This window comes from Corvus brachyrhynchos, unplaced genomic scaffold, assembly GCF_000691975.1.
Source record: "Corvus brachyrhynchos isolate BGI_N302 unplaced genomic scaffold, ASM69197v1 scaffold234, whole genome shotgun sequence".
NCBI lineage: Eukaryota > Metazoa > Chordata > Aves > Passeriformes > Corvidae > Corvus > Corvus brachyrhynchos.
In genome coordinates, this window is record NW_008237423.1 from 82,647 (window position 1) to 97,092 (window position 14,446).

At 40.0% G+C, this 14,446-nt stretch overlaps 1 protein-coding gene across 3 annotated transcripts in view; it reads left to right on the top strand.

The window, feature by feature from the left end:
* Positions 1–14,446, top strand: part of FILIP1 (filamin A interacting protein 1) — a 108,177-nt gene that overhangs the window by 68,992 nt on the left and 24,739 nt on the right. The gene's annotated exons all lie outside the window — the stretch shown is intronic.

The following is a 14,446-nucleotide window of genomic DNA, read 5'->3' on the forward strand; positions in this document are numbered from 1 at the left end:
TCAGTGAATTTCTAAAAAATTTAAATAGATACCACTTATTTACAAGTATAAATATATGATAATAGGCATTCATTGAACGTGTTGGATATTTGCTTTATGTTTAAATTAAAGTTTACCTGCGCAGAGATGCACAGACTAATTAGTGAGGTGTATGACCTACTGCCCTAATGCCCTGCTAATATCCAAGACTTGTAATGCATGGTCTGATAACTTCCATTTGTACGAAGAACCTCAAGACATCATCTGACTAGGGGGGTTATTCTGAATCAGTGAGCCTATATGGAAGCTTTCTTAACCCTAGACAGATGTAATATTTTTTACATCTTTGTTCCCCAAAAGGGTGCTAAATTGTGCATTTCTTCTCATTCCTCCATCTCCAGCAGCAATGGAGATTAGCAATAATGAGTTTTATATTTGCATCATTTCAGTTTTCATTTGTTTTTAAGGCTTATATGTGAAGAAATCTTAAAGCAGAAATAAAAAAATTAGGGGGTGCAAATGAAGCATTCTTGTGAAATTTGCCATGGCCTGTTCAAATGTGCAGGGAGAGAAATGCAGAATGTATAATTCACCACATATTTGTAAGGTACCTGAGTAGGTGCCTGATTATAATATTGTGCTGCCATAGTTAGTATTTCAACTAACTTTTTAAAAACTCATTAAGACATACCCTTTTGAGTGTAAGACTGTTATTAATGTCAACAAAGAAAATCTGGTGACCTAATTCACAAGACCAGCTAGTCAAAAAAACATATCAAATAACCCTGTGATTATGCCACTCACCTGGACCATGGCAGACGTTCAATCCTTCTGTCAACTTGTTGGGACCTGAATACACCTCTCAGAGGAGGCCCCCCTGGTCACATCACTGGTTCCTTGGGGTGTCTGTTCCCATTCTTCCTGGGAAAAATTGTTCTACTTTTACAAGTTACTTACATAATTTTAGGTTCTTTTCACCAAAGAAGTGAAAATTCTTGTAGGTCAGTGTCTGAGTATTCAAATTTCCCAGACAGAGGAATTCACTGGTCCAGGCAGATCACTTCTGAAAAAGGGACGATTTTTCACTTGTTGGTTTAGTGAATTGGGCCAAGATAAAGTCCTCTCTATCCCCTGCTTTTCTTAAAATGATAAAATTGGAAATGAAATTACTGATCTGAAACAAACAAATGTTTCACTGAAATCCACATGAAACATTTTTTTCACTTGAATGAGAGACAAAAATTAAGCTTTTTAAAATATTTTTTTAAGTTTTTGGTTTAGCTCTGAAATTGAAAAATCAGTTACACAGCTCTGTTATGCAGTTGCTTATGTTAGGGAATGATTAATAGTAACGTAGCTGAATATGTAATGCCCTAATGAGGAAAGATACAGAAATGAGCAGAAAATGAGGCTAAATTATAGCAGAATGACAGCAATGGTTTTCTGATGATAGCAATTATGTCATAGCTGAAAAAGTATCTCTTGGTGACAAGTATATGTATCATAGAAAAAAAGTTCCTGTAATTCCATTTAAAAAGTTTATTTTCAGAGAAACCAGAAAGGCATAGATGTATTCTCTTTCATCATTTAAATGTCAGGCTTTTCCTAGGTGACTTAACTTGTTTTAAAATGATGCATAGCTTTCAACATTTTTTTCATTTTGAAAATTACTGCCTGGGATACAGCCCTGGTTTCCAGAACCAGCAGGGGCAGAGCAGTGCCCGTAGCAGTGACAGGCAGGCGGGCGGTGTGGACAGCTCATGTGACATGGGCACAGCTAATCCTGCAATAGAGGAGAGTCTGTCCTGGTTTGACTGGCTCATGTCCTCACCTGACAGAACAAGTGCTGTTGGTCCAACTTGCTTTCAGTTGCAAGCACCATTGCCTAGTGCCCACCATTAGCACACCATGCATTCTACATCCATCTACTTCAGGTCTTAGGAAATAATTAATCCTGATGCTGGATTTTATGAGCACAAAGCTGGTATTGTTACAATTCCTTTGAAGTCAGTAGAGCACTTCTTGATTAATGGGATTAATGAGAATCAGAGTAGGAACTCTGAAATGTGTGTATGCTTGTACCTGTAGAAGTCTACACATGCATATATAAATGTATTACATACAGCAGTTTCTTGGGTGGAATTACAGCTTCTGCATGGGAGTCTGCGCTCCAGAAAATTAACCCGTCAACAATACATATTTCCCAAAAGATTATATTTTTATATAACTCCTATATGCATTTCAGCTCATCATAGTAATCATAACAATAGTAATAACAACAACAATAATAATAATAAACCATAATAGTAATAATAACAACAATAACAACAGTAGTTTTAACGACTATAATTTTTTACATAATTTCCACAGCCAAATTATGCCTTTGTGTTTTGAATTATTTTTGGTCAGTATTACCTATTGATTCTACAAAGGAGGCTGTAAACTTTTGCCTCCTTGCACATGAGGTATCATCTGCACTTATGTCACTATAAGATTTCAAAAAATAATAGTGATTTGTAAAAGGGGATGCTCAGTGGAAGGCAACAGCTAATGACTGAATACCTGATTAGAGAACAACAGGGCCAGATTGCATAAGCCCTGCTGTTATTCAGAGGGCAACACAGACATGGAAGAAAGAAATTTTAAGGCAAAGGCAAGCACAGCACCTTCTAATTCACACTTACTGCATGAAACTGACCCAATTTCTCCTTGGTTGCTCTCCATCTCAGAACCTGAGTTTTCCCTGTCCTTTTTTTTTTTGCTATTCATATACTCAGTAGACTACAGTCAGGACATGATCTTGGAAAGGGGTAGTGCAAACTAGAATTATTTCACACTGAGGAGAGAACTAAAACTACACATGCCGTTTTTGTGGCAAGTGATACACAGGGGCTGGTGCAAGTAAGTGTTTCTTTGAATGGAAGCACTGACAGCTCCTATTTTTGTGCAATGACTGTGCTCAGCCCATGTCTCTCTTGTCCTCAGAACAAGGCCCCTGCTTTTAAAGACATGTATTTAATAAGGCCCAAATAACCTCAGGTGAAGAATGATGTTCGGTTCAGGCAAGATGATGGGACTACCCATCATCAGTGCATCATCTATCAGTGCAACAGCAAATTTGGGCAACCAAAATGAAGATCTGCTCAAAAATCGATGCCTGTGAACATTCAAATTTATACATGAATTGGTTGGTTTTTTTGGTTTGGGTTTGGGTGGGGTTATTTTTGGGGGTTTTTTGTTTTCTTTATCTTTTCATTTTAAAATTCTTCGTTGATTGCATTCCAGATATCTATGGGAGTATTTTTTGGATTCTGATCTAAGTGACTAGAAGTAAAAGGTTAAAATAGAAGGCTCAAACCTTGAGTGAGTCTAGGCCCTGTGTGTTGGCTGGGGAGGGGTGCAGTGGGGACAGACTCTTCTCTAATTGCCTCTCAACAGGCACAAATGTAACGCAATCAGCAAACCTAAGAATTGCATGAGCTGTAGTAAATAGCTATGTGGTAATCAAAAAGCTTTGTGTAGGTGTAGGGGGCTTTATTTGGTGGTTTATCACAGTTGTGATGGTTTTTTCTTTCTTTTTTTTCTTTTTTTCTTTTTTCTTTTCTTTTTTTTTTTTTCCTGAGCGGAGAGGTGCCCATTTTTGCTGCACCTCCAGAACACAGGCAAAAAGCACGAGCAAAAGTGGGGTTGTGGGATGGATGTGGTGGGCAGACGTGTGCTCCTTTGTGTTCAGGGCAAGAGCTGAGGGTCTTGGCATGAAAATTAATGGAAATACCTTCACAGCCTTTCAGACTGAGAGTTGGGACATGGCATATTATGATGTGGTGTGACAGCCAGGATTACTCAATGCTGATATTAAAATCTATCAGTACCTCTTTAGATCATAAAAGCAGCTGCTGGCTGCTCTTTTACAGCATTTGAAAATTTTTCTGAGGATTCATTATTTGCTAAATCATTGATATGACACTCACAGAAAGTAATTTAAAAATCAAGAAGGAATCTTCATAAGATTATTTATTTTTCTTTGCTTTCATAGGTGTGTATTGTATTCTTCTTATGTCATTGTGACCAAGGTGGCCAAATATGATATGAACAAGTACACACAAAGGCTGTATTTCTAAAAAAGTCTCAGACCCAGCATTGACAGAGATGAGTTTTTATATTGACTCCACTTGAATAGTTACTTGCTCTTAAGATGCATTGCTGTCATACAGCTGTGTGAGCTTTGCCATGCTTGACTAGCCCAGTGCATGCAATTATATTAATGATGCTATTTCCTAAATCCAGATTTTAAACTTTGTCACTCTTCTTCTTGGTACACTTTCCGATGTTTGCGACCCTCTCGTGGTGACTCCAGACACCATCACTTGTATTGTTTGGTATTAAAATGAATCATGAATTCTTTGGATTCTGTTTTCTCTCGTTTTTCCTGCCCACTAGTTTTACTGACTCTATCAAATACTATATTTCAGTGGTGTATGAAATGGGAAGCAGTGAGGTAGAGAACCTTTAGTTTTAGGTGTAGGACTCAGGTACCTTTCAATCCCAGTCAGTCACTGATTACCTTGCTTGAAGGAAGGGTCAGTGAGAAGAAGCACAAAAAAGAAAAGGAAGTCCAGAAAAGGTCAGCAGGAGTGCGAGCAATGGGGCAAGAACTGAACTGATGGACCTGGACCATAAAGGATGAGAAATAGCAAAGACACAGGGTTAGGCCAACAGAACAAAAGCAACAGAAAGGAGAAAATCAGTCAAGCTTAATTTCACATCCTAGACCCAGCTGGAGCAAAAGAGGCCAAGACACTCCCAAAAGACTAATTCTCCCTGGATAAACTGAGAACAGGCATGGTTCACCTTGCTTTTAAAGCCTTGAGCTCACTCTTCTACCTAATTTTTCCCCATGAACACCTAGCACATCAAAAGCAAGTAATTTAGAAAAACAAGGGTGGAGCCCAGAGCAGGTAGACAGCGTTAGTGAGGTGCTCTGACTGAGCACAGGCAGGTGAAGCAGCCAGCACTAACAACAGTAGGTGCACAGAGGGCAGCAAGTGGCATCCTGCCAAGTGCACTTGTCTAAGATCCTGGACACCTTTTCCCCTGGCTCCCAAGGCGCTCTTGTTGAAGGGCCACAAGAGGCTCTTATGAGACTCCTGGTGCTTATTCACAAAATATGACCAAATCATACTATGAAACAATAACCGTGACACAGACAGGTCCCGCTTCAGCTGTAATCACTTTTACTTAAAACCATCCCAGCAGTATTGGAGATGCTGAGCTTTCCAGCTATCAAAAGGATATACACAAGTGCTAAGAAAGCAGAAAACCAAAAGGAAGGGGGTAGAGTGCAACACGAAAAAAAAAACAAACCCACAGAAATGCTTTTGTTAAACTTTTGAATCATCTTTCCACAAAAGGCAGCAGATCCCAAGGTAGGGTGATTTTCATGCTGTAAAGAGAAAAATAATTTAAAACCTAGGCAGCATGACTTATTTAGAAAGATCTGAGGAGTAATAAAAAAGCCTGTGTGCAAACGTGTGTGTGCGCGCACGGTTTCTTTAACAGCTGCATGGAACAACCTGTTTTAAATAAGAACAAAGGTGAACAAAGCCAGTTGTCAGTGCAGCTCACCAAATGAAGTTTTTTAATGTGCATGACGTATGCCATATAAAATGTATTGCCTGAGATAGCACAGAGTCCAACTTGAAGTCTTTTTCTCAGGCTTTTCTTACAAAGTCATGTTTCAAGAATTTACAGCATTTATCTTCATTATTTATTTCTTTCTCTCCAAAAGGCCCAATGGATCACCTTGCTCACTACATCTTCAGCAACAAATTAAAATCAGCCTCTTCCCTCCCTAAATATTCAAAATTTTCTTGTTCTATCAAGATGACACTGAATCAATTTGTATCTGTTGCAGTCAGAGTAGACAACTGGCTAAGTAGAAAGTGGAGGTCAGATCTGACTTACCAAATGAGTTTGACTTAGCCAAGAGAAGGGAAGAAAAGCAAAACAAAATAATGATGGAGATTTTCAGTGCTTTGAAGCTTTTATGAACAAAAAATAAAAAAGTCTGGCAAGCACACAGTGTACCTTTTCATGTATGTAAGTAAACACAAATTTAGGAAAGCTTTGCTTTGCAGAAACAGAAATATTTGGGCTTTTTGTAACATGTTAGAGAACTTGGAGAGAGTTGCAAGATCTCTGCCTTCACTATAAATAATATAAATAATATATAAATAAATGTTACATGTGTTTCTGCACTGAAGGTAAAGAGAGCAGGGCAGTCTTTTGGAAAGGTTACAAAGCTCTGTTTACAGAGAATTTTATAATCAGGTAATAATTTGTTACAAGTCTCTAAGATCCACAAGGGGAATCTATTGCTATGCATAGTTTAGGGAATTTTTAAAGAGAGCAGCTTATCAAAGAAATGTGTAGTCTATTAGCACGTCATTAAATTTTTAAACCAATTCCATTTTTGCTTCCCAGTTACTCTCCTCTATAGCAGACAATTGTGCCAGATGCAAAGTATCATTTCTGACTTTCAGAGATGAGTTGAAATTTGGGATTTCTATCTATTCCCTCTGCTGCTTTTATTTCTTGTTGTTTTTCTTATCTGGTCTCACAATGTTGCAAGTGTTGCTTTACTCAGGAATGTGTTTCTCGGAATACTTCATCCCAATGAAAGCATGAACAAAAAAATTCATGACCAAGTTAAATTTTCCCAGCCTTTGATGTGACTTAAAGTTGATGGTACTCTTGAGAAATAACAACATATAGAGCAAGTTTATATTTTTATATAGACACATAATGTGATTTCTGTACAGCAAGAAAAAAGCTGTAAATATTAAAGGCCAGATTGACCTTAGCTGTGACATCCTACCTGATATCCCCTGTAGCTCTGGTACCAGTGTAGTGATGGGTACCCGGAGTAGTTGAAATGGTGGTGGAGAATACTTTAATTGTGAAGTTTTATGGTCGTACAGACTTAACTACTGCAGATGTGCAGGCTCACCACTACCACACTGCGCTTTCTCTAACATCCTCTTGACCTCCCTGAACTTTCTGCTCACAGCTGAGACCATGAAAACACAGATGAGGGCAGATGTGCCGCTTGCAGTTCCAGCCTGGCCCAAGTGTGGCAATACAGCCAAAAGAACAGCCAAGGCAGATGTAAGAGGACACCTAGAAGGGTTGTTGATTTGGGAGAAGTGGGGGTTAGAAATAGAGTGCAGCGGTGAGGAGAACCTGGGACTCCGAAGCGGGTGCAGCGGGACTGGGACAAGCTATGCCATGAGCTCTAAGCCCAGAGCCAGCTGGGATGGGGGGTGTGAACAGATACCCTTCTGCAGAGCCAGCAGCGCTGGTGGAACAGAGCCTTGCTCTCGGCTGCTAATCACAGCCAAACCCATCTGTCAGCAGATAGTTTTGAAACTTGCTTGCGAAGTGCTCTATGCCTTTCTAATATCAAACTGCCTCGAGGCTGACACCCTGCTATTGCCATAAATTATTTTGTTAACTTAGAGTGCAGGCTTTTATGCAGGCAATATAAAGGATCTAAACTCTTCTAACATCTCCTAAAGTGCCCGTATAATGCCACAACATTAAATTTCAATGGTCACTATCTTAGTGTTTGCCATTGTATATGCAATTTCCTCTTTTTAAAGAATATTTAGCTCTACCAAACAATTGTTGGGATTGCAAAGGACACAGCAAGTATAATAAGCAGAACACTTGTCTGTCCAATGCATGTGATATTTGTAATCGCACGATCAAACATATTTCGTACAGTATTTCCAGTGTTTCTGACACTGGAAAAACAGAAACATAGCAAGATGCATCAGCTTTGCACACGGGAAGCAACAATCTCTCTGTAGGACCTCAACTTCATCTTTTAGAACGTGTTTAGTAAATGAGGTAAAGGAATATGAAATGGGAGAGAATGATTAAGACTAGTATAGAGTTCCCTGGAAAATGTGACTCTACTGTTGCGTTGGTGTGACGGATTTCCTGCATGGTGCTAGTTAAGTCACGGGATGCTCATTTGCATGGGCTGTGAATGTTTTTCACTGTGAGAATGGCTCTCATTTTGGGGAGCATATTGGATCTGGGCTCAGATGTCCAGGAGTCTGGAGCATCCATTCCTGGGCACAGGCAAATGGGATTGTGATCTGCACGCACCACCCATCCTGCAGCACTCTGAAACACACATCTAATGGACCCCAGAGCAGGTGTCCCAAGCAAAAACTCGGTCCCTTTGTGCTTCTACCTCCCACACAGAAATTAATAATTTTGTTCTCAGCAGAGTCTGAAGAGGGTGAGGTAAATAACGTCTTGAATAAAAAGCATAAAATCAGTCTCTAAGCACCTGCTTTTCAAATGAGCTCTGTCCAGCCTGTGTGCTGAATGAGGCTCCTAAGGAAAAGTAATGAAAGAACATGAAATTAGATAGTTTCTCAAAAATGTAAACACACATTGATCCATTTTTAGTGGATAACAATTTTGAAATTATATGCTTTCAGTGTTTTTGGCTATTAAAGCTTCCTAAGAAAGGTGGAAGGTCAACGGGAAGGAAAGAGGAAAGCAAAGGCAAAAGAGAAGGAGAAAGAGAAAGGGAAGGGGAGATGTTTTCCTAGTTCCCCTCACGAAGTCTGAAAAGGTGCTTGTGAGCAATCCAGGGAATCATCAGGGAAATAGAAGGAATCCCCAAATTCTTTTATGCTGTTTTGGGAACAAAAGGCCTGGTTTAGGACTTCTTTAAAGCAGGGAGCTAGCAGAATGGTGCTTTTCAGACCTCACCAGGTAAATAGCTATGTGGTAATCAAAAAGCTTTGTGTAGGTGTAGGGGGCTTTATTTGGTGGTTTATCACAGTTGTGATGGTTTTTTCTTTCTTTTTTTTCTTTTTTTCTTTTTTCTTTTCTTTTTTTTTTTTTCCTGAGCGGAGAGGTGCCCATTTTTGCTGCACCTCCAGAACACAGGCAAAAAGCACGAGCAAAAGTGGGGTTGTGGGATGGATGTGGTGGGCAGACGTGTGCTCCTTTGTGTTCAGGGCAAGAGCTGAGGGTCTTGGCATGAAAATTAATGGAAATACCTTCACAGCCTTTCAGACTGAGAGTTGGGACATGGCATATTATGATGTGGTGTGACAGCCAGGATTACTCAATGCTGATATTAAAATCTATCAGTACCTCTTTAGATCATAAAAGCAGCTGCTGGCTGCTCTTTTACAGCATTTGAAAATTTTTCTGAGGATTCATTATTTGCTAAATCATTGATATGACACTCACAGAAAGTAATTTAAAAATCAAGAAGGAATCTTCATAAGATTATTTATTTTTTCTTTGCTTTCATAGGTGTGTATTGTATTCTTCTTATGTCATTGTGACCAAGGTGGCCAAATATGATATGAACAAGTACACACAAAGGCTGTATTTCTAAAAAAGTCTCAGACCCAGCATTGACAGAGATGAGTTTTTATATTGACTCCACTTGAATAGTTACTTGCTCTTAAGATGCATTGCTGTCATACAGCTGTGTGAGCTTTGCCATGCTTGACTAGCCCAGTGCATGCAATTATATTAATGATGCTATTTCCTAAATCCAGATTTTAAACTTTGTCACTCTTCTTCTTGGTACACTTTCCGATGTTTGCGACCCTCTCGTGGTGACTCCAGACACCATCACTTGTATTGTTTGGTATTAAAATGAATCATGAATTCTTTGGATTCTGTTTTCTCTCGTTTTTCCTGCCCACTAGTTTTACTGACTCTATCAAATACTATATTTCAGTGGTGTATGAAATGGGAAGCAGTGAGGTAGAGAACCTTTAGTTTTAGGTGTAGGACTCAGGTACCTTTCAATCCCAGTCAGTCACTGATTACCTTGCTTGAAGGAAGGGTCAGTGAGAAGAAGCACAAAAAAGAAAAGGAAGTCCAGAAAAGGTCAGCAGGAGTGCGAGCAATGGGGCAAGAACTGAACTGATGGACCTGGACCATAAAGGATGAGAAATAGCAAAGACACAGGGTTAGGCCAACAGAACAAAAGCAACAGAAAGGAGAAAATCAGTCAAGCTTAATTTCACATCCTAGACCCAGCTGGAGCAAAAGAGGCCAAGACACTCCCAAAAGACTAATTCTCCCTGGATAAACTGAGAACAGGCATGGTTCACCTTGCTTTTAAAGCCTTGAGCTCACTCTTCTACCTAATTTTTCCCCATGAACACCTAGCACATCAAAAGCAAGTAATTTAGAAAAACAAGGGTGGAGCCCAGAGCAGGTAGACAGCGTTAGTGAGGTGCTCTGACTGAGCACAGGCAGGTGAAGCAGCCAGCACTAACAACAGTAGGTGCACAGAGGGCAGCAAGTGGCATCCTGCCAAGTGCACTTGTCTAAGATCCTGGACACCTTTTCCCCTGGCTCCCAAGGCGCTCTTGTTGAAGGGCCACAAGAGGCTCTTATGAGACTCCTGGTGCTTATTCACAAAATATGACCAAATCATACTATGAAACAATAACCGTGACACAGACAGGTCCCGCTTCAGCTGTAATCACTTTTACTTAAAACCATCCCAGCAGTATTGGAGATGCTGAGCTTTCCAGCTATCAAAAGGATATACACAAGTGCTAAGAAAGCAGAAAACCAAAAGGAAGGGGGTAGAGTGCAACACGAAAAAAAAAACAAACCCACAGAAATGCTTTTGTTAAACTTTTGAATCATCTTTCCACAAAAGGCAGCAGATCCCAAGGTAGGGTGATTTTCATGCTGTAAAGAGAAAAATAATTTAAAACCTAGGCAGCATGACTTATTTAGAAAGATCTGAGGAGTAATAAAAAAGCCTGTGTGCAAACGTGTGTGTGCGCGCACGGTTTCTTTAACAGCTGCATGGAACAACCTGTTTTAAATAAGAACAAAGGTGAACAAAGCCAGTTGTCAGTGCAGCTCACCAAATGAAGTTTTTTAATGTGCATGACGTATGCCATATAAAATGTATTGCCTGAGATAGCACAGAGTCCAACTTGAAGTCTTTTTCTCAGGCTTTTCTTACAAAGTCATGTTTCAAGAATTTACAGCATTTATCTTCATTATTTATTTCTTTCTCTCCAAAAGGCCCAATGGATCACCTTGCTCACTACATCTTCAGCAACAAATTAAAATCAGCCTCTTCCCTCCCTAAATATTCAAAATTTTCTTGTTCTATCAAGATGACACTGAATCAATTTGTATCTGTTGCAGTCAGAGTAGACAACTGGCTAAGTAGAAAGTGGAGGTCAGATCTGACTTACCAAATGAGTTTGACTTAGCCAAGAGAAGGGAAGAAAAGCAAAACAAAATAATGATGGAGATTTTCAGTGCTTTGAAGCTTTTATGAACAAAAAATAAAAAAGTCTGGCAAGCACACAGTGTACCTTTTCATGTATGTAAGTAAACACAAATTTAGGAAAGCTTTGCTTTGCAGAAACAGAAATATTTGGGCTTTTTGTAACATGTTAGAGAACTTGGAGAGAGTTGCAAGATCTCTGCCTTCACTATAAATAATATAAATAATATATAAATAAATGTTACATGTGTTTCTGCACTGAAGGTAAAGAGAGCAGGGCAGTCTTTTGGAAAGGTTACAAAGCTCTGTTTACAGAGAATTTTATAATCAGGTAATAATTTGTTACAAGTCTCTAAGATCCACAAGGGGAATCTATTGCTATGCATAGTTTAGGGAATTTTTAAAGAGAGCAGCTTATCAAAGAAATGTGTAGTCTATTAGCACGTCATTAAATTTTTAAACCAATTCCATTTTTGCTTCCCAGTTACTCTCCTCTATAGCAGACAATTGTGCCAGATGCAAAGTATCATTTCTGACTTTCAGAGATGAGTTGAAATTTGGGATTTCTATCTATTCCCTCTGCTGCTTTTATTTCTTGTTGTTTTTCTTATCTGGTCTCACAATGTTGCAAGTGTTGCTTTACTCAGGAATGTGTTTCTCGGAATACTTCATCCCAATGAAAGCATGAACAAAAAAATTCATGACCAAGTTAAATTTTCCCAGCCTTTGATGTGACTTAAAGTTGATGGTACTCTTGAGAAATAACAACATATAGAGCAAGTTTATATTTTTATATAGACACATAATGTGATTTCTGTACAGCAAGAAAAAAGCTGTAAATATTAAAGGCCAGATTGACCTTAGCTGTGACATCCTACCTGATATCCCCTGTAGCTCTGGTACCAGTGTAGTGATGGGTACCCGGAGTAGTTGAAATGGTGGTGGAGAATACTTTAATTGTGAAGTTTTATGGTCGTACAGACTTAACTACTGCAGATGTGCAGGCTCACCACTACCACACTGCGCTTTCTCTAACATCCTCTTGACCTCCCTGAACTTTCTGCTCACAGCTGAGACCATGAAAACACAGATGAGGGCAGATGTGCCGCTTGCAGTTCCAGCCTGGCCCAAGTGTGGCAATACAGCCAAAAGAACAGCCAAGGCAGATGTAAGAGGACACCTAGAAGGGTTGTTGATTTGGGAGAAGTGGGGGTTAGAAATAGAGTGCAGCGGTGAGGAGAACCTGGGACTCCGAAGCGGGTGCAGCGGGACTGGGACAAGCTATGCCATGAGCTCTAAGCCCAGAGCCAGCTGGGATGGGGGGTGTGAACAGATACCCTTCTGCAGAGCCAGCAGCGCTGGTGGAACAGAGCCTTGCTCTCGGCTGCTAATCACAGCCAAACCCATCTGTCAGCAGATAGTTTTGAAACTTGCTTGCGAAGTGCTCTATGCCTTTCTAATATCAAACTGCCTCGAGGCTGACACCCTGCTATTGCCATAAATTATTTTGTTAACTTAGAGTGCAGGCTTTTATGCAGGCAATATAAAGGATCTAAACTCTTCTAACATCTCCTAAAGTGCCCGTATAATGCCACAACATTAAATTTCAATGGTCACTATCTTAGTGTTTGCCATTGTATATGCAATTTCCTCTTTTTAAAGAATATTTAGCTCTACCAAACAATTGTTGGGATTGCAAAGGACACAGCAAGTATAATAAGCAGAACACTTGTCTGTCCAATGCATGTGATATTTGTAATCGCACGATCAAACATATTTCGTACAGTATTTCCAGTGTTTCTGACACTGGAAAAACAGAAACATAGCAAGATGCATCAGCTTTGCACACGGGAAGCAACAATCTCTCTGTAGGACCTCAACTTCATCTTTTAGAACGTGTTTAGTAAATGAGGTAAAGGAATATGAAATGGGAGAGAATGATTAAGACTAGTATAGAGTTCCCTGGAAAATGTGACTCTACTGTTGCGTTGGTGTGACGGATTTCCTGCATGGTGCTAGTTAAGTCACGGGATGCTCATTTGCATGGGCTGTGAATGTTTTTCACTGTGAGAATGGCTCTCATTTTGGGGAGCATATTGGATCTGGGCTCAGATGTCCAGGAGTCTGGAGCATCCATTCCTGGGCACAGGCAAATGGGATTGTGATCTGCACGCACCACCCATCCTGCAGCACTCTGAAACACACATCTAATGGACCCCAGAGCAGGTGTCCCAAGCAAAAACTCGGTCCCTTTGTGCTTCTACCTCCCACACAGAAATTAATAATTTTGTTCTCAGCAGAGTCTGAAGAGGGTGAGGTAAATAACGTCTTGAATAAAAAGCATAAAATCAGTCTCTAAGCACCTGCTTTTCAAATGAGCTCTGTCCAGCCTGTGTGCTGAATGAGGCTCCTAAGGAAAAGTAATGAAAGAACATGAAATTAGATAGTTTCTCAAAAATGTAAACACACATTGATCCATTTTTAGTGGATAACAATATTTGAAATTATATGCTTTCAGTGTTTTTGGCTATTAAAGCTTCCTAAGAAAGGTGGAAGGTCAACGGGAAGGAAAGAGGAAAGCAAAGGCAAAAGAGAAGGAGAAAGAGAAAGGGAAGGGGAGATGTTTTCCTAGTTCCCCTCACGAAGTCTGAAAAGGTGCTTGTGAGCAATCCAGGGAATCATCAGGGAAATAGAAGGAATCCCCAAATTCTTTTATGCTGTTTTGGGAACAAAAGGCCTGGTTTAGGACTTCTTTAAAGCAGGGAGCTAGCAGAATGGTGCTTTTCAGACCTCACCAGACTTGGTTAGGCTCGCTACTATGCATGGATTTTCAAAAACAAACACGCCCGTATACTAAATCCCCAGGGGATTTTCTTCATGTATTCATGCCTTTATCATCCGATCTTAAGATCAGCCAGCGCGTACCAACAGTAGTACTTGCACTTCAAACACCGGGAAGACAAGGGGAAAGCAACAGGAACTTTTGTTGAGCCAGAAGAATGAATCGGCAGCTGGGACTGGGAAGCATCGCTTCGTGCATCCCAGTCCAGTTAAGCAAAAGCAACTCCCAGGGGTTCTCTGCGATCAAATTATTACTTCTTAATCGCTCACCTATGAACTGTACCTATAAAGAGCCCGGAGGGGCTGTCAATAATA